The following is a 26,444-nucleotide window of genomic DNA, read 5'->3' as shown; positions in this document are numbered from 1 at the left end:
GAAGACTGTTCCACGCATCTGCCACCCTTTCTGTAAAAACGTATTTCCTTAGATTATTCCTGAGCCTATCACCTCTTAACTTCATCCTATGCCCTCTCTTTTCAGAGCTTCCTTTCAAATGAAAAAGACTTTAGGTACTACAGATGATTTTAACAACAGGTTACAGATCACTAACAGCAGGTCAGCAATTTCATGTTCCAGTTCTTTTAGTACCCTGGGATGTATACCATCCGGTCCTGGCGATTTATAAATTTTTAGCTTGTTGATTTGGCTAAATATATCTTCCAGATATACCGAGATTTCTATCAGTTCCTCCGCATCATCACACTTGAAAACCATTTCCTGTTCAGGTAGATCTCTTCAATGGTGTAGCAAGGGTTAGAAGCACCTGGGGCGGTGGCATCCCTCCCCCACCCTCATCTCTGCCCCTCCTGTCGCACATGCACCCCCCTTCCCTTCCCCTCCCATTCACTGCTGAGGCCAACAACTTCAACGTGCTCCTCGTGACTGTGTCCTCTCCCTCTGATGCCACTTCCTATGCATGACGTCAGTGCGAGCCGACATGGTCACAAGGCGCATATTGAAGTTGTTACTCATGGCAATCAACTAGAGGTACGGAGGAAGGGAAGGGGCATGTGGGTGGCAGTGGCAGGAGTGGGAAGAAACAGGGGGCGGAAGGGAGGAGGGATGCTGGTACCCATGAAGGCCCCCTGCCCCCTCTACTACACCACTGGATCAGTAAAGACCGAAGCCATGAATTCATTCTGACTCTCCATCAACCATAGCCTCTGTTTTACCCTTGGTCCGATCCCTCCATTCTCATTCCTTTTCTAAGCTTCCATCTCTTTTCCCTTCATTAACATTTATTCTCAATTCTCCTCAGCTTTTCTTATATTTTGGGGCTCTCTCCCCCACCTTCCTTTCCATTTGCCTCTTCCTCTTTCACTTCATGTCCTCTGCCCCTCCTCTATTGCTCTGCTTTTCCAGCATCTACCATTTCTCTTACTCATCATTTGTCTAACATCATGTACCCTTTCCCAGTTCCTCCCTCTGCAATTCTCCCTTATCTCACATCTACCTCTAGCTGCTTCCTCTCCTCTTCACTAGTATTTGTCGTATTTTCTCCCCCCTTTTACCAGCATCTGCTCAGAATCTGTCCCAGTCTCTCCTTTCCTCCCTTTTCCCAGACTCTGCCTTCCCTCTCTCCTTTATATGTATCCATCCCATCTTCTCCCCCACTGCTTCCTCTCTACCCTTTTTGCCTCTTGCCTCTTCCTCTTTTCTCTTTCTTTATTTTAATTCATAATTTCCTTATGATAACCCAGAATTTGGAGGTTTGGGAGGTGGAAAATACACACTTGCTCAGATGTTTTTCCCACAGTTAAGTTGTTTCTCTTCCATTTTCATCATGTTTTAATCTTATATCCTGCTGAATCCTCACAAATCGGAGTTCTAGGCAGGTTACATATGGCATAACTATGTGGGGCAAAACATGTTACCTATTACATGGAGTTATCAGCATGTACAAATAGTATAGGGTAATACATCAATATTGCAGCTTCTATTATTAGTCACTCCATTTATCCCCTGCTTCGCTCTTCCCCCCTTTCCAAGTTCCCTTTTTTTGTTTGCTATAAAATGCAGTTCCTTGGTGCAAACTCAGGATAAACTAAACTAAACTAAACTAAACCTTAGGTTTGTATACCGCACCATCTCCGCGTGCGCAGAGCTCGGCACGGTTTACAGAGGTTGAGAGGAAAGGAACTACAAGGAAAGGATATAGGAGAGGGACTGAGGAGATAGAGGGGGATAGGATACTGGAGCACGGGAGGTGATTAGGTTTTTGAAAAGAGCCAAGTTTTCAAGTGTTTGCGGAAGGATTGGAAGGAGCTAGAATTTCTGAGCGGGGATGTAAGGTTGTTCCAGAGTTCTGTGGTTCTAAAGGGGAGGGATGTTCCAAGTTTTCCTGCGCGGGATATACCTTTTATAGAAGGGAAAGATAGTTTCAGTTTTTGGGAGGATCTAGTCGAGAGCGGGTTTGAGGAGTTCCAGAAGAGTGGGATAACAGGAGGAAGGACGCCATGTAGAATCTTGAAGGCTATGCAGGCACATTTATAGAGGACTCTGGAGTAAACTGGGAGCCAGTGAAGCTTGGAGAGGAGTGGGGAAACGTGGTCGAACTTGCCTTTTGCGAAAATAAGCTTGGCCGCGGCGTTTTGAATTAGCTGAAGTCTATGGAGGTTTTTCTTTGTTAGGCTTATATAGATGGAGTTGCAGTAGTCCAGTCTAGAAAGGATGGTGGATTGAACGAGGATGGCGAAATGAGAATGATGAAAGCAGGATCTTACTTTCCTCAACATATGGAGGCTAAAGAAGCATTTTTTTACTAGGGAGTTGAGGTGATCGTTGAAGGAGAGAGAGGAATCTAAGATGATGCCAAGGACTTTGCTTGAGAACTCAAGCTGAAGAGTGGGGCCGGAAGATAGAGGGATGGAGGTGGGTAAATGGTCTAAGGTTGGGCCGAGCCAAAGTAGTTTGGTTTTGGATTCATTCAGTTTCATTTGTACAGATTGGGCCCAGGATTGGAGGTTCATAATACATGTGGAAATGTTCTCAGCGAGGTTCGAGAGGTTCGAGTCGGTTTCGAGGAGGATGAGGATGTCATCGGCGTAGGAGTAGAGAGTTTCTAGTGGGGATAAATGAAGGAGTTTCAGAGAGGACATGTAGATGTTGAAAAGGATAGGGGAGAGGGGTGAGCCTTGAGGGACTCCACATTTTGGCTTCCAGGCGGGGGATGAGGAACCGTTAGTGTTAATGGTGTAGGAGCGGAAGCGTAGGAATTTCGAGAACCAATCCAGAACTGTGGAGCTTATGCCTATTTCGGAGAGTTGGAAGAGTAGGATGTCGTGGTGAACGACCAAGCAAGGTAGATACTTCGGTAAGAGGAAAGAGGAAGTGCAGGTCAGAGAGCCCGGAGGCTGCTTACAGAACGGCCGAAGGAGCTGCTGCTACAGCTGCTTGCCCTGCAAATGCAGGGTAACAAATCTCTTTAATCTGCTGCCTTGGGCGGGAGTTGCAGAAGTCAGCAGAAGATGGATTCCCAAGGTGGGAGACTTGGCAGGTAGAGAACCAAACGGACTTGGATAAGGCGTGATATATGACAAGTGATTCTGCTATACAGTGGGATGTTTCTCTAGTTGTATGGACAGAAATATCTGGGCTGACTAAGTTAATTTGTCATTTTCCCCATTCATCAATTATGTTTCCATGTATTTATAATTGAAACTTATGTACATTTTTTTGTGTGTTTTCAACCTAATAGCTTCTGAATTCTCAGCTGCTGAACCAAAAGGTAATGTTATAATAACCTTGTATCACTCTATGGTACGGCCACACCTTGAATACTGTGTACAGTTCTGGGCTCCGTGTCTTAAAAAAGATATAGTGGAATTAGAAAAGGTACAGAGAAGGGTGATGAAAATGATCAAAGGGATGGGACGGCTTCCCTATGAGGAAAGGCTAAAGCAGCTAGGGCTCTTCAGCTTGGAGAAGAGATGGCTCAGAGGGAGATATGATAGAGGTCTATAAAATAATGAGTGGAGTGGAAAGGGGAGATGTGAATCACTTGTTCACTCTTTCCAAAAATACTAAGACTAGAGGGCATGTGATGAAGCTTCCAAGTAGTAGATTTAAAACAAACCAGAGAAAATATTTCTTCACACAACGTGTAATTAAACCCATGAATTCATCGCCAGAGAATGTGGTGAAAGCAGTTAGCTTAGCAAGGTTTAAAAAAAAAGTTTGGAAAACTTCCTATAAGAGAAGTCCACAAGCTATCGTAAAATGGATGTGGAGAAATCCACTGCTTACTCCTAGGATAAGCAGCATAAAATCTGTTTTACTACTTGGGATCTATCTAGTTACTTGGGGCCTGGGTTGGCCACTGTTGGAACAGGAGATTGGGCTTGATGGACCTTCGGTCTGTCCCAGTAAGGCGATTCTTATGTTTTTCCCTGACTATCTAGCTTTCAAATATCTTTGTCAATCATGTCCCCATTCTATTAAACTACAATGGTTTAAGAAATATGAACAGCCATACTGTTAGACCAATGGTCCATCCAGTCCAGTCTCCTGTTTCCAACAGTGGCCAATCCAGTGGCAACATTCCATGCTACCGAACCGTGGCTTCCCCTCATGCCACACATGGGGAGTAGGTGGCATAAGGGTTAAATCTATAGCCTCAGCATGCTGCGCCTTGTGACTTCCCCCTTTCCCCAGGTACATTATTTTTTTTATAAAACTGCTCAAAACAAACAGAAAGCACAAGACATTGGTGCACACACAGGAGCAGCTCACACCACAGAGCTACAGCCTCGCTCAAAAGAGTGTGAAACATAGGTTACAACAATCCCCCAGTATCTCCCCTCCACGGTGTCAGGTCAAAGGCGCACCCAGACAATTGAGCGCAGCGCGGAGGTGCACGCCGCTCTAAATTACTGTTTTTAGGGCTCCGACGGGGGGCGTGGGGGGAACCCCCCCACTTTACTTAATAGACATCGTGCCGCATTGTGGGGGCATTGTGCAGGGTTGTAACCAGTGTTCCCTCTAAGCGGGCGGGTGTTGTGAGCAAACTTTTTTCACTGTGAGCTAAAAATATCGGGCGCCAGCAAGTTATGAGCCAAATAAATATGTTGTCAAAGTTGCTGATACATGAGGACGAGGTATTCAAAGGAATTTTAGGCCTACACGCTAAATTAAATAACGTTAAATAATATTTTTAAGAACACAGAAATTGTAGGGATGAAATGATATCTTAATAAATGTTTTACAACAAATGTAGTTATGTCTGTTACATCCATATGTGTAAACTGTAAATTAAAAACAGTCCAGAAGACAATACGTTTGATGCTTTCAATTTCTAGACCAGTGTTTTTCAACCTTTTTTGGGCAAAGGCACACTTGTTTCATGAAAAAAATCACGAGGCACACCACCATTAGAAAATGTTAAAAAATTTAACTCTCTGCCTATATTGACTATATATAAAGTAATTCTCTTGAATAGGAATCAAATAAACACAAAGAAAGTATTTTATAATTACTTTATTATGAAATAAAAATTATAAAAATTATAAAATACTTTATTCAGTGCGAAACCTGGGCCTGTTTGGCTGAACACAAAGCTGATATTCTGGCTGGAATCGAAGAAAGACACACACGTAGCTCTTCGTCAACAGCTCTCAGTCTCTCTCTGTATTTGGTTTTTATAGCATACAAAAATAGACAAATATACCCTCCATCCTTTTTATTAAACCACAATAGCAGTTTTTAGCGCAGGGAGCTGCGCTGAATGCCCAGCGCTGCTCTTGATGCTCATAGGCTCCCTGCGCTAAAAACCACTATTGCGGTTTAGTAAAAGGTGACCATATTGTAAAATATAGACAGCAGATATAAATTCAGAACTGTGCATAGTAAGTGAAGGGAAGTTTTCATCTCTGGGAATTTACCCAGTTAACTATTAAGTTATTTGGGCAAATTCCTTTGAAAACTGTGGTAATACTGCCTCCACTTTGCTAAATTTAAAATAAAATCATTTTTCCTACCTTGTCTGGTGATTTCTGGTTGCACTTTCTTCTTCTGACTGTGCATCCAATCTTTCTTCCCTTCTATCAGCCTGTATGCTTTCTCTCCTCCACACCTCATTCCCTCCCCCAACTTTTTCTTCCTCTCTCCCTGACCTTTCTTTCTTTTTTTCTGTTTCTCTTCTTTCCTTCTGTTTCCCTGCCTGCCCCCTTTCTTTCTTTCTCCCAGCCTCCTGTCCAGCAGTAACTCTCTTCCCTTCCTCCCCTCCCAGCAGCATCTCTCCGTCTCCCTCTCCAGTAGCAGCTGTCCCTTTTTTTCCTAGCCCAGCAGCTTCCCAGATTCCTTTCCCTCCTCCCCTCCCAGAAGCATCTCTCCTTCTTCTCCTTATCCAGTAGCAGCTGTCCCTTTTTTTCCTTGCCCAGCAGCTTCCCAGATTCCTTTCCCTCCTCCCCTCCCAGAAGCATCTCTCCTTCTTCTCCCTCTCCAGTAGCAGCTGTCCTTTTTTTTCCTGGCCCAGCAGCTTCCCAGATTCCTTTCCCTCCTCCCCTCCCAGAAGCATCTCTCCGTCTCCTTCTCCCTCTCCAGTAGCAGCTGTCCCTTTTTTTCCTAGCCCAGCAGCTTCCCAGATTCCTTTCCCTCCTCCCCTCCCAGAAGCATCTCTCCTTCTTCTCCCTCTCCAGTAGCAGCTGTCCTTTTTTTTCCTGACCCAGCAGCTTCCCAGATTCCTTTCCCTCCTCCCCTCCCAGATGCATCTCTCCTTCTCCTTCTCCCTCTCCAGTAGCAGCTGTCCCTTTTTTTTCCTGGCCCAGCAGCTTCCCAGATTCCTTTCCCTCCTCCCCTCCCAGAAGCATCTCTCCTTCTCCCTTTCCAGTAGCAGCTGTCCCTTTTTTCCCCTGCCCAGCAGCTTCCCAGACTGATAGTGGTTTTCTCCCCTCCCAGCAGCTCTTCTTACTTCCCAGCGCAGCGATTCACGAAGGCAGCCTCGGGTCCTTTGTTGTGTCGCGCCGCCTCTGAGGAAAGAGGAAGTTGCATCATCAGAGGCAGCCGCGACTCAGCAAAAGCCCCGAGGCTGCCTTCGTGAATCGCTGCGCTGGGAAGTAAAGGAGAGCTGCAGAGAGGGGAGAAAGCCACTGTCGGAGGCTCCCCAAGATCTCTCCGGCCCAGCGCACGCTTCCGATGCTGATCTTGCAGAAGTTCAAATGAGTCAATCTTGCCGGTCCTGCGCTGTGACGAGAAACTTGTGCGCTGCGACCTAATATTTTGTGCGCCAGCGCACGCCAGCGCAGCTTAGCGGGAACACTGGTTGTAACCCCCCACATTTTACTGAAAACTTAACTTTTTCCTTGTTTTTAGGGAAAAAGTTCAGTTTACAGTAAAACGTGGAGGGTTACAACCCCCCAAACCCCCCATAACGCTGGCGCGATGTCTATTAAGTAAACTGGGGGGTTCCCCAACAAAACCCCCCGTTGGAGCCCCTAAAAACTGTAATTTTGTGCGGCACGCACCTCCACGCTGCGCTCAATTGTCGGCACGTGCTTTTGTCTTTCGCGCCGTTGTCTATGAACCCCCCTCCAAACCCCAACACTCCCCCCCTTTTCCCTCCACCCCTCCTGGACCCCCCACCTCAAGAGATAGCTGAGAATTCCACAGGTACATTAGACAGATTATGAGCCCACCAGGACAGACAGGGAAAATGCTTCAGTATCTGAATAAACCATTCTGAGCTCCCTTTATAGAAAATTGAAAGAATAAATGCCTGTCTCAAGAGCAGAATATGGGCTTTTCCTTCAGGAACTTGTCCAAATTTTTCTTAAACAGCTACGTTAACTGCTCTTACCACATCCTCTGGTATTGCGTTCCAGAGCTTAACTATTCTCAGAGTGAAAAAATATTTCCTCCTACTAGTTTTAAAAGTATTTCCCTGTAACTTCATTGAGTGTCCCCTAGTCTTTGTAATATTTGACGGAGTGAAAAATCGATCCACTTGTACCCGTTCTACTCCACTCAGGATTTTGTAGACTTCAATCATATCTCCCCCTCAGCCGTCTCTTTTTCAAGCTGAACAAACTTCCGGTGCAGGTGATCAAGGCCACCAGCGGGCTCGACTTTAAGAATAAATGGGACATCCACGTGGGATCCCTACGAGGGTCCAGCTAAGGAACTAAGTCATCAGCACTCAGACTTAATGGGGTGGGTCAGTAGAGTGGGCAGACTTGATGGGCTGTAGCCCTTTTCTGCCGTCATCTTTCTATGTTTCTATGTTTCTAAGAGCCCTAACTGTTTTAGTCTTTCCTCATACGAGAGGAGTTCCATCCCCTTTACCATCTTGGTTGCTCTTCTTTGAACCTTTTCTAGTGCCACTATATCGTTTTTGAAATAAGGAGACCAGAATTGAACGCATTACTCCAGATGAGGTCGCACCATGGAGCGATACAGGGGCATTAAGGCATTCTTTGTCCTGTTAGCCATCCATTTTTTAATAATTCCTAGCATCCTGTTTGCATTTTTGACGCTGCTGCCGCACATTGGGCAGAAGGTTTCATCATTTTGTCTACGATGACACCCAGTTCCTTTTCTTGGGTGCTAACCCCCAAGGTGCCCCCTAGCATCTGGTAACTGTGATTCGTGTTAGCTTCAGGAGTCAGGCCTCTTCCATAAGAATCTGTGCATGAGGAATGGTCAACTACACAGTCAGGACCAAAAGAATAATAATTAGAATCAGTGTGAGGTCATTGCTCTGTTGTTTTATTCTGTTTATGCTCTTGGCCTGGCTTTCTGCAGGAACTATGGTACATCTTCCCCCTCCCTCCCTCATATATTTCACTAAATCTAGGCACCTATAAGCCAAGATCTCGGCCGCACCACAGTACATGTGGATCGTGTGTTCTCTGGCTCAGCTGAATTTATCTCAGCCTCTGTGTGTGTATGAGTATATAGCAAATGTTCTCACTACTTCCTTTTGTAAATTATTTTTTTGTTGTAGAAATGTATATTGATATTTTTCCTTCTCTTTACAACAGTTTCTCAGTTCTCAGTCCCTAGATACACTGGTAAGTGAAGACTTTTCTACATTTTCTGGGCCTGCAGTTGTCTGTTGCTATCAATCCTTGGTAAACCTGGCTATAATTCATGGATTTATTATTACATTACATTAGGGATTTCTATTCCGCCAATACCTTGCGGTTCAAGGCGGATTCAAATGGATTGTCAGGACATTAGACGTATTTAGGGAGTAGTTTGTACATTTCTTTGAGTTGCTAAGGATTACATTTGAATTGTCATAGTATTAGAAGTATATATAGAGTAGTTGTAGGTGATGCTTGGGACATTTCTGATTGAGTTAGTTCGGTTTTTTGTGTTTTTTGAAGGTTTTGTAGTCTGTAGTCGAGATCAATAGGTTGTAGAGTTGGAGTTCGAGTGGCAAGGAGGTGGTCGTACAGGTTTTTTTTTTCTTTTGACGTTTTTGGTTGGAGGGTGTGTGTAGTAATGAGAGAGAGAGAGAGGAAACACAGTGTTAGTCAACCAAAATAAAACTAACAATCACCCCTTCGCATACCTACAACAGATGCATAGAAACGATGAGGATGGAAGAGCAAAAGCTCTTGTTTCCCAGCTAAAGGGAAACCTTCCTAGTCTCATAAGGGTTTTTCATTTATTAAATGATTTTACATCTTGTTTTTCGCTCAAATTTCTACTAAATGTGGAAATAATACTCAATGAAGATGATTTCCTTGAAGAATTGCTGGGTCTTGAAAGTTCCTCCTACCTAACCATAAAAACTGAACAGGCTCATGTAACACATCAGAGGTTTAGGGACTAAAATATGTCTAAAATATTTATATATAGGCCTTCTGTGGTTCACTAAACCCACGCCTGGTCAGAACTCAGAAACCCCAAGACTAGAAAGAGCTAAAAAAAACTCTTATCCTTGCCAGTATTCACCAAGACAAGCTATGGCTCACCAGCACCAAGAACATAAGAATTGCTGCTGCTGGGTCAGACCAATGGTCCATCCTGCCCAGCATTTTGCTCACGCGGCAGCCCCAAGGTCAAGACCAGTGCTCCAAATGAGTCCAGTCTCACCAGTTTAGCATGAACTTGTCCAACTTTGTCTTGAATCCCTGGAGGGTGTTTTCCCCTATAACAGCCTCTGGAAGAGCGTTCCAGCTTTCCACCACTCTCTGGGTGAAGAACAATTTCCTTACATTTGTACGGAATCTATTCCCTTTCAACTTTAGAGAGTGTCCTCTCATTCTCCCTACCTTGGAGAGGTTGAACAGTCTGTCTTTCTCTACTAAGTCTATTCCCTTCAGTATTATGAATGTTTCGATCATGTCCCCTCACAGTCTCCTCTTTTCAAGGGAGAAGAGGCCCAGCTTTTCCAATCTCTCACTGTACGGCAACTCCTCCATCCCCTTAACCATGGCCCAGTATAGCGGCATGATAACCTTCTCTGATCTGTTCGTGATCCCCTTCTTGATCATTCCTAGCATTCTTTTCGCCCTTTTTGCCACCAATCCCAAGACCAGCTAAGGCCACCAACCACATAGATGACCAGGACTCACCATCTCAAAAGCTCTTATTCTAGCTATGACTCACTAAACCCATGACAAGTGATGGCCACCTACATCAAGCCTGGTCAGGACTCACCAACCCCATGACCAGAAAAGGCTCACAAACATTTATCCTAGTCATAACTCATTAAGCCCAAGATAAGCTATAGCTCACCAACATCAAGGCTGGCTAGTTGACCTCAGTGGCTTCGGTTTAGAAAATACTATCTATAACTGGTTAGTCCTGGCAAATTAAGGGACATGACAAGGACAAGTCCATAGCACCCTTGCAACATGATACGATGGGGAATATGGGGCCAGTAAGTGTGTGTATGTAGGAAGAGGACAAGAAATTTCAAATTAAGATATATTTAAACAGGTTAAAAGTGAAGGATACGGAGATGGTGCCAACAATCCTGAATACTGAAATTCACCCATTGTTATAAGCGGATGAGAGCATATAAATTTCTAAAACCAAGTGGGCCCGATATTCAGACCACAGGAGGCAGCCTGGCTGTTTCTGGTGACCAACATTTAAATATCCATTGTATTATATAAGAAATAAATTTAGGATCTATCATTTGAGCTTACACGATGGCACTTTATACAGTATAGGGGTTCTCTATATTCTTTTGATTCTAGTGTTTTGAGGAAGTTGCCTGACTTGATACTGTGCTTTTCCTTTTCAGCTGAAGCTGATTACTCAACCCCAGAAGAAACAGGTACGTGAAGGTTTTCCTTGCAGGTGTACATTGAGATTTCTCTCTGTGTGGGGAGCAAAAGCATGCCAAAGTTTCTGTTTTGAAAACTGTCCCAAGGAATTTATAGGCCAACATTTATTTCATTTCATTTCATTAAAATGTATAACACACTCACCTCTAGTTGGCTGTGAGGAAGTGGATAGGATGATGCTACTTCACTCCATCAGTGGAAGAATCACCTTAAGATTCACAGTCCCGCCCAGGGGGAAAGTGACATGGAAGGGGTGGAGCAAGGAGGGTGTGTTTGGGGAAGTATAAAAGCTCAGGACCCAGCTACGTTAAGGAGGTCTAGAGGGAAGCAGCATATTGATTTAATTTTCTATATCATCCTTCCAGGGGAGCTCAGAACGGTTTATATGAATTTATTTAGGTACTCAAGCATAGTAACATAGTTAATGATGGCAGATAAAGACCTGAATGGTTCATCCAGTCTGCCCATAAGTTATACTCATTAAAAAATACATGTTTCCCTGTCTGTCCCGGTGGGCTCACAATCTATCTAATGTAGCTGGCACAATTGGGGAGGGGGGGTGTTAAGTGACTTGCCCAGGGTCACAAGGAGCAGTGTGTGTTTGAGCCCACAACCTCAGGGTGCTGAGGCTGTGGCTTTAACCAATGCGCCATACTCTCCCATTGCAATGCATGTGTGGTCTGCAACCAGGGGTCGGGTAGGCCAAGTTCAGTTTGGGTCCTTGCAGACACAGCCAAATTCAGGCTAGTTGATGTTAACTACTAAAGATTGCAGAAAAGGCTGCCATGCTAAGAGACAGGCCCCGAGAGGCATCCTTAGAGCCAAGGGCTCATTTTGTGTTTACTTTCTCCCCACCTGTGAATTGGACAGGATTCCCCTACCTAGGGTTACCAGATTTTCCAATGTAGAAACCCGGACACATGGCCCCACCCCATTCGGCCCCCCCCAGCCACGCCTTGTTCTACCTCCAGCCCCATCCTCTTCTGACTCCAGCCCCACCCCTTCACACCCCAACCTTGCTCCCACAAAGCCTCGTCTTTCTTCTCCAACCTATGGGCCACATATGGAGGGCCTCTGAGCATGCACGGATGCATGTGACATCATCTGCACATGCTCAGCGGCCTTCCAGACGTGGTTGGGGCTTTCCAAAACCCAGACAAACTACCGGGTTTTGGAAAATCCATCTGGGCACCTAGACAGTCTTCTAAAAAGAGGGCATGTCTAGGTTTTCCCGGACATCTGGTAACCCTACCCTTATCTGATACCTTTAACCAATGTTTCTGTTTACTCTAACCTACCTTGGTCACATTATCACAGTGAAGTACAGCACGGAGCATCACTCTCTCCCTCAATATTCAGTTATCTGTGACTATTCAGTGGGCGAAAATCAGTTACTGCCTTTGAATATTTGTGATTAGTGCATAGGGGCTTACCCACTATATCAGTGGTCTCCAATAGAGAATGACACGGTGAAAAAATTGGTCCCCGTCACCGCCCCGTCCCCGTCTCACCATCCCCGTCACCGCCCCGTCCCCGTCTCACCATCCCCGTCACCGCCCCGTCCCCGTCTCACCATCCTCTTCACCGCCCCGTCACCGCCACTGCCACCCCATTCACCGCCCCGTCACCGCCACTGCAATCCCATTCACTTTTCTTTATTTACGTATAAAGGAAACATTCTTTAAAACTTTAAAACTTAGTTAAATATTAGTTAATAACTATACAAAAACAAAACACGCAGAGAAAAAATTAATTAATATAAATTCTCAAAACTGACACATTTTGATCACTAAATTTAAAATAGTTATTTTTCATACAGTTTTTCAATCACTAATCTTCCACCATCCCTGGGGCTAGCAATGCAAAAACAAACACGACATGTACTTTAAATGCTGCCGTGATTAGCATAGTGACCGCGGCTACGGCTGCAAGTCTCCCCTCCCCCCAGCGATCACGGCAGGAGGGCACCCAACCCCTCCTGTAGACCCCCCCAACGGCCCTCCCGACAATCGCAGCAGAAGGGTACCCAACCCCTCCTGCCGGTCCTCCCAATGGCCTCCCCTAAGATCGCCGGCAGGAGGGTACCCAACCCCTCCTGCTGGACCCCCCCCCCCCAACGAACCCTCCCACCCCGGAACCCCCTTAGTCTTACTTTCCAAGTTGGACCGGACGGCTCCTCACACGTATGGCCAGCAGGCTTGCCTCCGTCCAAATGAGGCGGGCCCGCCCCTACCCTGCCCAACCCACAGGATCCTAGGGCCTGATTGGTCTAGGCACCTAAAGCCACTCCCGCTATAGGAGGGGCCTTAGGTGCTTGGGCCAATCAGGCCCTAGGATCCTGTGGGTTAGGCAGGAGAGGGGAGGGGCGGGCCCGCCTCATTTGGACGGAGGCAGGCCTGCTGGCCAGACGAGCGAGGAGCTGTCCGGTCCAACTTGTAAAGTAAGACCAAGGGGTTTCCGGGGTGGGAGGGTTCGTTGGGGGGGGGGGGGTCCAGCAGGAGGGGTTGGGTACCCTCCTGCCGGCGATCTTAGGGGAGGCCATTGGGAGGACCGGCAGGAGGGGTTGGGTACCCTTCTGCTGCAATTGTCGGGAGGGGTTGATCTGACAAATGAGGAGCACGGTGAAACACAGGTAAATAGCGGTTCCTAGAAGGGGGTACATTGGCCCGCGGGGACAAACCTGTTCACCGTTTCCGCGGTCGGTGAATGGCCTTGTCCCCGTCACCGCAGCGACTGCTAGTTTTCTTCCCCGTTTTCGGCGGTGACCCGCGGCTTAAATGCGGTGGCCGCGGGTAAACCGTCACCGTGTCATTCTCTAGTCTCCAACTCAAACCCTTGGCAGAGCCACATTTTGGATTTGTCGGTTCTTGGAGGGCCTCAGAAAAAAATAGTTAATGTCTTATTAAAGAAATGAGGTCAAACTCTTTCTAGTTTATAAATGTTTCCTTTTGGCTAAGTCTTAATAATAATATCGTACTTTATAGCTAAAGAGACATATGACATGTGATTATATGATAAACATACCAAGGGCCTCAAAAGAGAACCTGACGGGCCGCATGTGGCCCCCGGGCTGTGAGTTTGAGACCACTGGACTATATCATACAAGAACATAAGAATAGACTTATTGGGTCAGACCAATGGTCCATCAAGCCCAGTAGCCCGTTTTCATGGTGGCCAATCCGCTCTTACCACAATATGATTGGAATGCATTGCTGGAGGTTGTGGAAAGAGCGGTTAAGATAGCTGGTTTTAAGAAGGGTTTGGACAAATTCCTGGAGGAAAAGCCCATAGTCTATTATTGAGAAAGACCTGGATCGGTAGCATGGAATCTTGTTACTCTCTGGGATTCCGGAATCTTGCTACTCCTTGGGGTTCTGTTTGGAATGTTGCTACACCTTGGGTTTTGGTCAGGTACTAGGGACCTGGATTGGTCACCGTGAGAACGGGCTACTGGGCTTCATGGACTATTGTTCTGACCCAGTAAGGCTGTTCTTATGTTCAGTCCTATTTTTAATTGCTAGGAAATTAACCTGTTACTGCTGAATATCAACTAAACCAGGGGCCAAAACCAAAAAGTCAATGCTGATCACCAGATATGGAACAACAGCCTTTAACCGCATTGCCTGCTGCAAGCTGAATATCAGCCCTAATTTTAAAAAAACAACATCAAAAACTTATAACAAACATAGAAAACACCTTGAATAAAACATAAAAAACCCATAAAGGATTCAGCTGTTGGGTGGTGAGCGTTTGTGAAATGATTTAGGAGTTAAGTGTGAAATTCAGTGCCACTTAGCTGAATATTAGTGTCATGCGCTTTGAATACTGGGCCCAAGATTTACAGCTGTCCAAATGATCTAAACTAATCTAATCTAAACCTTAAGTTTATATACCGCATCATCTCCATGAGAATGGAGCTCGACACGGTTTACAAGAACTTAAATGATGAGTTTATAAAAAACATACACCATTTATAAGCCCCTCCCACTCAGTTTGCACACATTACACGAGCACTGACTGTGTTCACTTTGACATTCAGATCAGATCCTCCATCCCGTAGATGTGGCTGTTAAGACGGTCTCTAGATGGCATCATGATCTGCTCTGGGGGGTAATAGGATTCGCCCTGGTCCCTCACCAGTCAGTCAGTCAGTCACCGTCTCTTTCCAGTTGTGTTCTGTCTGCCCTTAGATAACCGAGTTGGCAGGATTTCTCTGGGCTTCTCTTGGCTTTTTGAATTGGATGGTTACAAAGTCATCAACTGAATGCCGTGGTAATACATGGAGATTTACTGATAATGGCTGCTGGTGGACATTCAACACTGTAACGAAAGGGGAATTATCGTTTCTTACAAATTTCATATACCGTCTTACTTGCAACACAATTCAAAGCAGTGTATAATAAAAAAACACTTTCAAAATAGAAATAGAACGCCATTAGTTATAGGACAGAATCAGTCATTCAAAACAAAGAGCAACAAGATAGAACCGTACCAAATAAGAAAAGAACCTAACGTAACATGTGCTGACCATTCCTTTCGCTTCAGGTCTATCCCCATTGGTTTTTCTCTCTATAAAAAGGCTCTGTCAAAAAGGAATGTTTTTAAAACCATTTGAAATGTAGCATAGGAAGGTTTCTAAATGCAAATATGAAAGTCATGAATTGCTTGTGATTGTTTTAAGGATAATTGTATTGTATTGTGGGATGTGTTGTAGTATCGTTAACTGCTCTTCCACTTTGGCTTGAATGGTATATCAAGTATTAGAATCAAATCAAATTAGCACCACTGCTACTCCTCCTCAAATTTAGTGCTGAATATAGCGCTGAAAGGCTTACGCAGCACTGCATCAGCAGGGATAGTGAAAAAGTGCCCTATATCTAGGCCCATAAGGGCAGATCAATAAATAGTGCTCAGTTAGGGCTGTTATGATCCCTGCTAAGATAGGAGTCTTCAAAGCCCTCTCCTAACTTTGGCCCTGAGCACTTAAGCCTGCCAGAAGCTGGTGTTAAGTGCTGATACCAACGGGCAAATATTCTACAACACTGCGCTTGAGGCTCCTCCCATGGCCACGCCTCCAGCTTATGCTCCTCCCATAGCCATGCTTCCTTATGAGTTGAGGTACTAGGACACAGGATAGATGCATATATAACATTTAAATACTGCCCTGATTTAGCAGCTAGTGATCATTTTAATGTGCCCTATTACTTCACAAATGGAAGTGCTGTTTGGAGGAGGGGATTTGCTGACCAAGGAGAGAAGAAAAGCAGATGTAGCCTTCGTCCTTCTAGGATGCAGATGAACGGAGCTGATGCTCATTGTTTTGATATTTCAGAATCTTATTTAGAGCTGCGACTGGTGAATGGTCCATCCAGATGTGCTGGCCGCATTGAGATTTTCTATGATGGATCCTGGGGAACAGTTTGTGATAATTCCTGGGACATGATGGATGCAGATGTTGTGTGCAGACAGCTGGGCTGTGGTTCGGCAGCTGTTTCTCTTGACAATGCCTATTACGGGGAAGGCGTCGGATATATTCTCCTGGATGAAATTCAGTGTACAGGGCGTGAGAGCCACGTGTGGCATTGCCTCAGCAGTGGGTGGAAGCAGAATAACTGTGACCATTCAGAAGACGCTGGTGTCATCTGCTTAGGTTTGTACCAGAAATGGGTTCTGGTGGTGACACACATGGTTAAGAGCAGTGCCCCAAGATGCGCTTAAAGGATGTGCCTTTTGCGGCAAGAGGCACGTCCTGTAGTCAGTCAGCCGGCACCTGCGCCTCTCCTCCTTTTCCTCATCTCTCCTTCTGCAGCACCCCCCCCCCCCCCACTGGCAGGGCCACGGCGGAAGGACATCTATGCATGCGTGTGACATCATCGCGTTGACATCCACACATTTCCAGGTGCCCTCCAGCCACAGCTTAAAAAGTTTGCAATTCACTGGTTTAGAGATTTATGCATCTTCTGTCATCTGAATGGCATGTCTAGAGTGAGAAAAATTTTAAAAAAAACCTCACCACAGCAGACATCTTTTCTGCCAAGTCTTTATTTCCCTGCAGTGAGAAGTTTTTCTTATTATTATCTGTCTTCTCAGTCAGAATTAGCTAACGTTAATGAATTCTGATACAGACTGGGTATAATTCAAGTTTCAAGTTTATTTAAAATTTGATTTGATCCAATGCGATTTATAATTAAAAACAGGGTTGTATTAAAAGACACATATACTTTAACATTGTAATGATACATGAAACAGGAGGAGAACGGGTTGAATTAGAATGCTTTAGGAGGAAAGAGAACATATAGGGTTAGAACAGTAGGATAGGGAATTGTTACCCACTTCATTTTCATTTTAAGGATTTTAGCTCCCTGAGGAATATTTGAATTCTAGAGCGTTTGAGCTGCTCAATTGAAAGTGTCCTTGAAGAATCAGCTTTTTAAAAGTCCTTTGAACTTATATGTATTGAAAGGGAATTCCAAGCTTGTGGTGCCGTAACAGAGAAAATCATATCCCTCCGCATATAAATGAATCTCAAGGAAGGGATTTCTCCTCAGATCTTAAAGATCTAGTAGGAACATATGGAATAAGGAGTTTTTCTAGGAGCTCTATTCATTAATGTTTTATGTGTCAGTAATGCCCACTCCCTCCTGTCACAATGGACCTTCCCCGTGAAAAAAAGGCAGGAGAGATGCCCGCTCTCTCCTGCCACAAAATAACTCCTTCCCCCATGCCTGAAAAAAAAGGCAGGAGGGATGCCCACTCTCTCCTGCCACGAAGGTGCCCCCTCCCCCTCCAGGCTCCCCTGCCCCTTACCTTAAAAGTTGGAAGTAGGAGGTACTGAAAACACCTCCTGCTCCTCTTCCCTTGACGATGCCACTAGACCTAGGCCCCTCCCCGGTGCATCATTTGATGCCTTCCCAGTGCATCAGACACCTCAAGCCCCTCCCTGTTATTCCTTCCTTCCTTTTTTTGTTTGATTAGAATGGTTTGATGTGTTTTCAAAATTGTGTGGGGTAGGGGTGGGGGGAAGGATTTGATCGATATATTTTTTTATTCCCTTGTTATAATTTTTTTAATTTCCTTTCTAAAATGCCACTTCACATGTACGTTTTTGCTGTTAATTTCATACAGTCCATAAGAACAATAAATGGAATAATACAAGGTCATTCTCATGCACATTGAATCGGCACCGTAGAACATTTAGATAACAGGAATACAATGATCGTGGTGTCAGCGCAGGGCCTGGTTTCATGACTAGAGGTCATTACAAAGGTGGGTGAAGAGCAGAAGTGACAGCTGATCCAGAGAACCTGCTGAAGACAGTTCACTCCCATTGAGAAATCTCTATGGAATTACTGTGCCAATGACTTTAAAGACAGGGTCTGATAGTAAGCACGCCAATGTCTGTCTTTAGCATACTCTAACATATATGTTCATTCACGGTCCTTCCCTCCGCCAGATATGACTTTAGGTTCTGTACAGCAGAAGAGAGGGAACTCAAACAGATTAATGTTGAATCTTTTTCAGACATTTTTCTTCATTTCAGAAAAGAGGGGTCATCATCAAAAGAACATTTACATACTCATAATAATATCATTTTCCTTTTCTACCTCCACAGCTGACCAATATGCAACATCTGGACAAACAGGTAACCAAATCCTTTCTCTTGTGCCATCTCTTTCCTTGATGTACACAGGGGTAATCTGGTGTCAATGATTCTGGGCTTAGTAATGAATGTGGCAGTGTGAGAGATTAGAGAAATTGGACCTCTTCTCCCTTGAAAAGAGGAGACTGAGAGGGGACATGATCGAAATATTCAAGATAATGAAGGGAATAGACTTCGTAGACAGAGACAGGTTGTTCACCCTCTCCAAGGTAGAGAGAACGAGAGGGCTCTCTCTAAAGTTGAAAGGGGATAGATTCCGTACAAACGTAAGGAAGTTCTTCTTCACCCAGAGACTGATGGAAAACTAGAATGCTCTTCTGGAGGCTGTTATAGGGGAAAACACCCCCCAGGGATTCAAGACAAAGTTAGACAAGTTCCTGCTGAACCAGAACGTACGCAGGTAGAGCTGGTTTCAGTTAGGGCACTGGTCTTTGACCTAGGGGCCGCCACAAGAGTGGACTGCTAGGCACGATGGACCACTGGTCTGACCCAGCAGTAGCAATTCTTATGTTCTTAATTAGCTGTATGCGATCAGAATGCTTCCAGGCGGAGAGCTGTGGGTAGCTGATTCAATGTGTCCCCCTTCTGATCCCTCCAAACTCATCACCAATTTCCCCATGGCCCCTCTACCTACATCTGATCACATTCCCCTTTCCGAATTCCCTTAGGTTCCCTTCCCAGCCAACCCCCAAGCCTTTAACCCTTCCTCTGGGTCTGAATTCCACCACCCTAATCCATGTTGATACAGGAAGTTCCATCAACAACCCCTCACCACCTCTACTCACATTACCTTTCCTTCATCACTTCTGGGTCTTACCTGGAGAAGATCCCTAGAGTCTAGTGGGAGAGTGCTGGCGCAGTCCCCTTTCCATTCCTGTCTCCATTGGCGCTAAATATTTAAACAACGGTGCCCCTAACAGTATCCACAGAGTCCGAGAAAGGGATCAGGGGAATCAGACTGACACTTCTCTCATCTACTAGAATTGTAAAGACTTGTGTGGAGGCCTTTCCCTTCATTCTTATTTTTAAGTCCATATTCTGTCTCATCATTAGAAGAACCCTCTTCAGTGAAATATAACTGTAGCCCTTGTCTCACACACCCAGACCAAGTTCCGATTTCAAGTTGGACATAGGTCGAGGCCAGGCTAAATCCTAGTAGGCTGAGGGGTACTCTTTCCTGGACTACCTTTATTTCACTTTCAGCTTTCTCACTGGTTAACTTTAAGTTGCTTTGCTTTACTGAACAGGAACTCAGCAAACACACTTCAATAACCAGTAACTTGATATTTATAGTTCAGAATATCTGGATGAGCAATTTATGTCCCAGTCCAAAGAGGGAAAAGAAAAAGTCCAAATCCAATCCAGTTTCAGTATAATCCACTAGAGCAGTGTTTCTCAACTTGGTCCTGGATTCCCCCCTTTGCCAGTCAGGTTTTCATGAATATGATTAGGCAGCTGTTGTAACTTCAAATAGCAACCATTAGGATTTCCCAATAACAATCTCTCATAGTCCTCAGCGACACAACCAGGGACTCAATAAACTTTCATAGTCCGTGGCTTTAAGTGTCATTTTCTCACCAGACCAATTTAAATATTCACTTTCATTTTAGTTAAATAGATGTTTACATATTTATTATTATTAAAATCCCTGTCTTTGACCACTAAGCTAAGTACTATTTAATAATAATAAAAAAATATGTAAACATCTAAGGGTCTAAGAAAGAAAATATCATCCTCCACCTCAATACGGCCCGTGATATATTTAAACGTCTCTATCATGTCTCCTCTCTCTCTACTTTCCTCGAGTGAGTATAGCTGCAATTTATTCAGCCTTTCCTCATAGGGGAGATCTTTGAGTCCCGAGACCATCCTGGTGGCCATCCGTTGAACCGACTCAACTCTCAGCACATCTTTTTGGTAATGTGGCCTCCAGAATTGTATACAATATTCCAGATGAGGCCTCACCATGGATCTGTACAACGGCATTATAACTTCGGGCTTCCGGCTGATAAAACTTCTACGGCTACAACCCATCATTTATCTTGTCTTCGATGAAGCCTTCTCCACTTGATTGGCAGTCTTCATGTCTTCGCTAATGATCACCCCCAAATCACGTTCTGCCTTAATCCTAGCTAAGGTCTCACCATTTAGTGTGTAAGTTCTGCACGGATTCCTGCTGCCAAGGTGCATGACCTTACATTTTTTAGCATTGAAGCTTAGCTGCCAAGTCGAGGAACAATGTTCCAATAGAAGTAGGTCCTGCGTCATACTGTCTGGCAAAGTGCTCTTACTTACTATGTTGCATAGTTTGGCATCATCGGCAAATAATGTGATTTTACCTTGAAGCCCCTGAGTCAGATCTCCTACGAATATGTTGAAAAGGATCGGGCGCAAGACCGAGCCCTGCGGCACTCCACTGGTCACCTCCAACGTTTTGGAAGGGGTACTGTTCATCACCACTCTCTGAAGTCTACCGTTTAGCCAATCATTGACCCATAAAGTTAATGTTTCTCCCTGTCCCATTGATTTCATCTTGCTCAATAGTCTGCGGTGTGGGACGCTATCAAAAGCTTTACTGAAATCCAAGTACACGACGTCTAGGGACACCCCCACATCCAGCTTCCTTGTTACCCAGTCAAAGAAGCTAATTAGATTGGATTGGCAGGACCTTCCCTTAGTAAATCTATGCTGGCAGGGATCCCTTAGATTCTTCTCGTCCAGGATCGTATCTAATTTATTCTTAATTAGTGTTTCCATGAGTTTATTCACTATGGATGTGAGACTCACCGGTTTGTAATTCTCAGCCTCTGTCCTGCAGCTCTTTTTATGGAGTGGGATGACATTAGCTGTTTTCCAGTCCAAGGGGACTCTTCCTGTACTCAATGAAAGATTGAAGAGCACAGGACATCACACAGCTCTCTAAGCACCCTGGAGTGTAGATTGTCCAGTCCCATGGCTTTGTTCACTTTGATTCTTGGGTGTAAACTCGAAATTCCAGAACGGGTCTTCTGAGCTTTGCCTTGCTTGTTTTTATCCTTAAGCAGAGATCAGATACACATGAGCCATTGTTGAGATGGGCTTAATCATAGTTACATAGTAGATGACAGCAGATAAAGACTTGAATGGTCCATCCAGTCTACCCAACTTGATTCAATTTAAATTTTTTCTTCTTAGCTATTTCTGGGCAAGAAACCAAAGCTCTGCTGTGCTTGGGTTCCAACTGCCGAAATCTCCGTTAAAACCTATTCCAGCCCATCTAAATCCTCCCAGCCATTGAAGCCCTCCCCTGCCCATCCTCCCCCAAACGGCCATATACAGACACAGACCATGCAAGTCTGCCCAGTACTGGCCTAGTTCAATATTTAATATTATTTTCTGATTCTAAATCTTCTGTGTTCATCCCACGCTTCTTTGAACTCAGTCACAGTTTTACTCTCCACCACCTCTCTCGGGAGCGCATTCCAGGCATCCACTACCCTCTCCGTAAAGTAGAATTTCCTAACATTGCTCTTGAATCTACCACCCCTCAACCTCAAATTATGTCCTCTGGTTTTTACCATTTTCCTTTTTCTGGAAAATATTTTGTTCTACGTTAATACCTTTCAAGTATTTGAACGTCTGAATCATATCTCCCCTGTCCCTCCTTTCCTCTAAAGATAAGCAGCATAAAATCTGTTTTACTACATGGGACCTGGATTGGCCATTGTTGGAAACAGAATACTGGTTTGATGGACCTTTGGTCTGTCCCAGTACGGCAACTCTTATGTTCTTATGGGCAGGTGTTCATATTTTAGTTGTTTACTTCGATTTGGTTTGGTTTCTATTTACTTCTGTTATTAATATGTACTCTTTCCTAACAATGTTCTGGATAGGGTCCATAAAAACATAATTAATAATAATGCACATAAGAAAACCTTAAAGTAATTCTGCCTTCTATCTTTTACCAGATGTGCCTGCAGCAACAATTAAATCAACAGGTAATACAAGCCTTTTGCTTCTTCTAGTGAAAGCTATGCCTGCCCCAGCACAGCAATCTAGAATTAACAAACCAGTAGCTAAACCCAGATCTGGTAAGGGTGTCCCTTATAAGCCAGAACAGTCACTGGAAAGAAGTTTTCCTGATACGAATTCCAACTTCCAGCATGGTGTTATCCCAAAAAGCACTAAGCCACGCCAACCCTCAGAACTCCCTAGCCAATTGGGAGATCACACACACCTGGTGGGGTAATTAAAGAGAGTGAGAAGGGAGGAGGAGGTTGCACAAGCCATTCTGAGGGAAGGAGACTAGGAAGCAAGCCCTTTGCTGTCCCAAGAGCCAGACAGCTAGAGAGGCAAAGGGAGTCCAGATAGCCTTGGAACCAGGAGGTAAACTAAGAAGGAGATGGTCTAGAACAGGGGTAGACAATTCCAGTCCTTGAGAACTGGAGCCAGGTCAGGTTTTCAGGATATCCACAATGAATATGCATGAGAGAGATTTGCCTGCACTGCCTTCTTGGTATGCAAATCTCTCTCATGCATGTTCATTGTGGATATCCTGAAAACCTGGCCTGCCAGTAGATCTCGAGGACTGGACTTGGGCAGCCCTGGTCTAGAAGATCACTCATCCATTTGTTCAGAGAGAAATCTTTGATGTGATTGAGGATTTGGAACCCATACACTGTAGTGAGGTTTACCCTGAAGGCCTGGACATTGAGGAGATGATTTGGGACTCAAATGCTGGATGAAATGTGAATGGCAATACTGCTGTGAATAATGAACTGCCTAAGTTAAATCTGTGTTCTGACTCAAAAGCTACAGTGCATAAAGATGATAAAGGGGATGGAACGCCTCTCATATGAGGAAAGACTAAACATAACATAAGTATTTATTTATATACTGTGCAATGCTTTGCGGTTCGAGTCAGTGTACAGCAGGAATACGTCAAAGAAAATTGTTAGCGTTAAAGATAGATAAACTGTAGCATAGTGATAAGGCAGATAGATATTCCCTATCTGTCCCAGATGGGATCACAATCTATGTTATACAGCCTGAAAAGTGATAGTAGGAACTATTTACATATAACAGAAGAAGAAAACAATATTCAGACTCAGTAATAGAAGAATGAAAAGGAAAAAGTATGAGAAAATTAAGCTGAAGTAGGATAAAAGTCCAATTGGGCTCAGTTCAGTGTAAGGCAACATCGGGGTACAATGGCTGAGATGATCCCACGATGTTAGTCTGTCACTGACCAAAGAAGATCTCAAAGTAGCAGCAAAGGCCTCTGGGATATTAGGTTAAACAAATCTGGTGGTGAAAGGTGGTACTACACTTGGTGCAGTTAAAATTAATTTTTGTCACGAGTTTTAGGGTTTCCCAGTTAAAATTTCACCAGCCAACATGTTGCACAAGAAAAATCAATTTATTTGTACTAGTTGTTAGAATTTCAAAATAACATTCAAAACAAATTCTATTAAAATAAGCTTGCATTTCTCTAACAGTTGAGAATACTATCAGATTTCAAAGAAGCAATTCAGAAATTATTCTCTCTTAAGTTTCTTCAAACACTGAATTTTTTTAAAATCTTTAACCTGGGTCAGTGTGCACATTTTTAAAAATATTGTTCTCATTCAATTAGCTTTCTCCTCTTCCCAGAGCTTTCTTGAGAGTTGGGTGTCTTTGTCTTTCCTTTCTGGTCACTATGATCAGGAACCTTCAGTGTTGATCTCAGTAGTACCAAATTAATTTAAAAAAACCATCTACTTCCCTAATATGTCATTCAGAGTATCCTTTGTTTTTTTTTTTTAATTGTCTTTATTAGCAATTGCAAAGGGAACATACAGCCAGGATCAAAGTAAGCATAAAAACATAGGAGGCAGAAAAACCAGCACTTGAAAACTATGACAGCAAAGAACCCAATGGGTGGATGCCCATCACGTCATTCAGAGTATCCTGGCGTTTTCTAGAATGTCTATGTGAGTGTTGCCTCAATATAACTGAATAACTAGCTAGCCCTAAGAAATAAAATTGAACAAAAACAGTCCATGACTTTCCCACCCAGAACCAACTCACTCTCTCATATAATCAGGGAATAGAAACATCCATATTTTGAGAAATGATGACTTTTGCACCCTTCCCTGGAAACCTTAACTCGCAGCTATGTATTACTTAGAACAGGCTGCCAGTCATCAAAGCTTCTGTGTACAAATGTACATTTCTTATTTTAGAAATCCTTATTTCCTCTCTAAGCAGTCATCCAAGAGCAGGCTTAACATCTCCTCTCTGTCTTTCACCATTGGAGGGATTGGTTGGTTGGTTTATCTCCCACCCTTATCCAGGGCAAGTAACACCTTTATACATTACATTTAAGATACAGATCACATCAACACAACCATCAATCACTCTAACCAAAGTACACACTTACATACAAAATATAAAAATACAAAAAACATACAAATTACTTCAACAACAAGCATCGGTAAACATCAGATATAAAATTGCCTATGATATAAAAAACAGACCATGGACTACATCGGTGACCAGCACTCGACAGTTACCACTCCTCCTCCCTCGAGCACTCTCAGACCCCCATATTTTAACAATCAAACAGGGTTCCCTCTCCACTGGGCTTGAGAATTGATTGAGCTCGTGGGGCGTAGTTCAGGGCTATGCAGGCTTTGCCTGGTGTCATTGAGATGTGCATGATGAAAGGTTTGAGGTGTACCTCAGGCTCAGGCCTCTCTCCAAGGCCCTAACCTAAAACAAAACTATGTTCTGATGAAATACTGAGGAAGAAGTTGAACAGTTTCTGAACTGAGAGCTGAATGCCTATAAGGAAAAGCTTTCGGTTTCACTGATTGATGACCAGATAAATGTGTTTATACTACAGGCATTTCTGTAAGCAGTGGAGGGAATGAAAGGAATTTGGAGGCTTGTTTAAGAACACTGTCCATTATTTCTGTTACCTCAGCAACCACTCGGTTTGGTTCTTGTGCCGGTACAGGGAGGCTTGACTCACAGTCAGTTCTTCCCATCCCGGTCACAATATCCTTAGAATTATATAATGTCTACTTACGCTGCTGGTCTGTAATGGAACCTGCTATTCATATGGTGTATGGAGTTTGGCCGAATAAGTCCATAAGAATAGCCTCACAGGGTCGAGAGGGTCCAGAGAAGAGTGACTAAGATGGTTATGAGGTTGGAGGATGTGCCGTACAGCGAAAGATTAGAGAAATTTGGTCTCTTCTCCCTCAAACATAGGAGATTGAGAGGGGACATGATCGAAACATTCAAGGTACTAAAGGGAATAGACTTAGTAGATAAAGACAGGTTGTTCATCCTCTCCAAGGTAGGGAGAACGAGAAGGCACTCTCTAAAGTTGAAAGGGGATAGATTCCGTACAAACGTAAGGAAGTTCTTCTTCATCCAGAGAGTGGTAGAAAACTGGAACGCTCTTCTGGAGTCTGTCATAGGGGAAAACACCCTCCAGGGTTTCAAGACAAAGTTAGACAAGTTCCTGCTGAACAAGAACATGCGCTAATAGGGCTAGTCTCAGTTAGAGCGCTGGTCTTTGACCAGAGGGCTGCTGTGTGAGTGGACTGCTGGGCATGATGGACCACTGGTCTGACCCAGCAGCAGCAATTCTTATGTTCTTAGACCAATGGTCCATCTAGACCAGGATCCTCTTTCATGCTACTGATCCCAGGGACAGCAGTGGCTTCCCCCATGTCTGTCTCAATAACAAGACTATGGACTTTTCCTCCAGGAACTTATTCCAAATCTTTTTAAAACCCAGACATGCTAACCACTGTAACCACATCCTTTGGCACCAAGTTCCAGAACTTAACATTTTGTTGAGTGAAAAAATATTCCCTCCTGTTTCAAAGGTATTATAATGTAACTTCAATGAATGTCCCCTAGACTTTGTAATTTTTGAAAATCGA

General features: G+C 44.1%; 1 protein-coding gene across 1 annotated transcript in view; it reads right to left on the bottom strand.

Moving 5' to 3' along the window:
- DMBT1 (deleted in malignant brain tumors 1) overlaps positions 1-26,444 on the bottom strand; it is a 572,499-nt gene that overhangs the window by 254,111 nt on the left and 291,944 nt on the right. The gene's annotated exons all lie outside the window — the stretch shown is intronic.

The sequence above is a fragment of the Geotrypetes seraphini genome, chromosome 4 (genome assembly GCF_902459505.1).
Source record: "Geotrypetes seraphini chromosome 4, aGeoSer1.1, whole genome shotgun sequence".
In the NCBI taxonomy this organism is placed as follows: Eukaryota; Metazoa; Chordata; class Amphibia; order Gymnophiona; family Dermophiidae; genus Geotrypetes; species Geotrypetes seraphini.
Note: the sequence above shows the minus strand (reverse complement) of the source record. Positions and strands in the feature narration are given on the sequence as shown.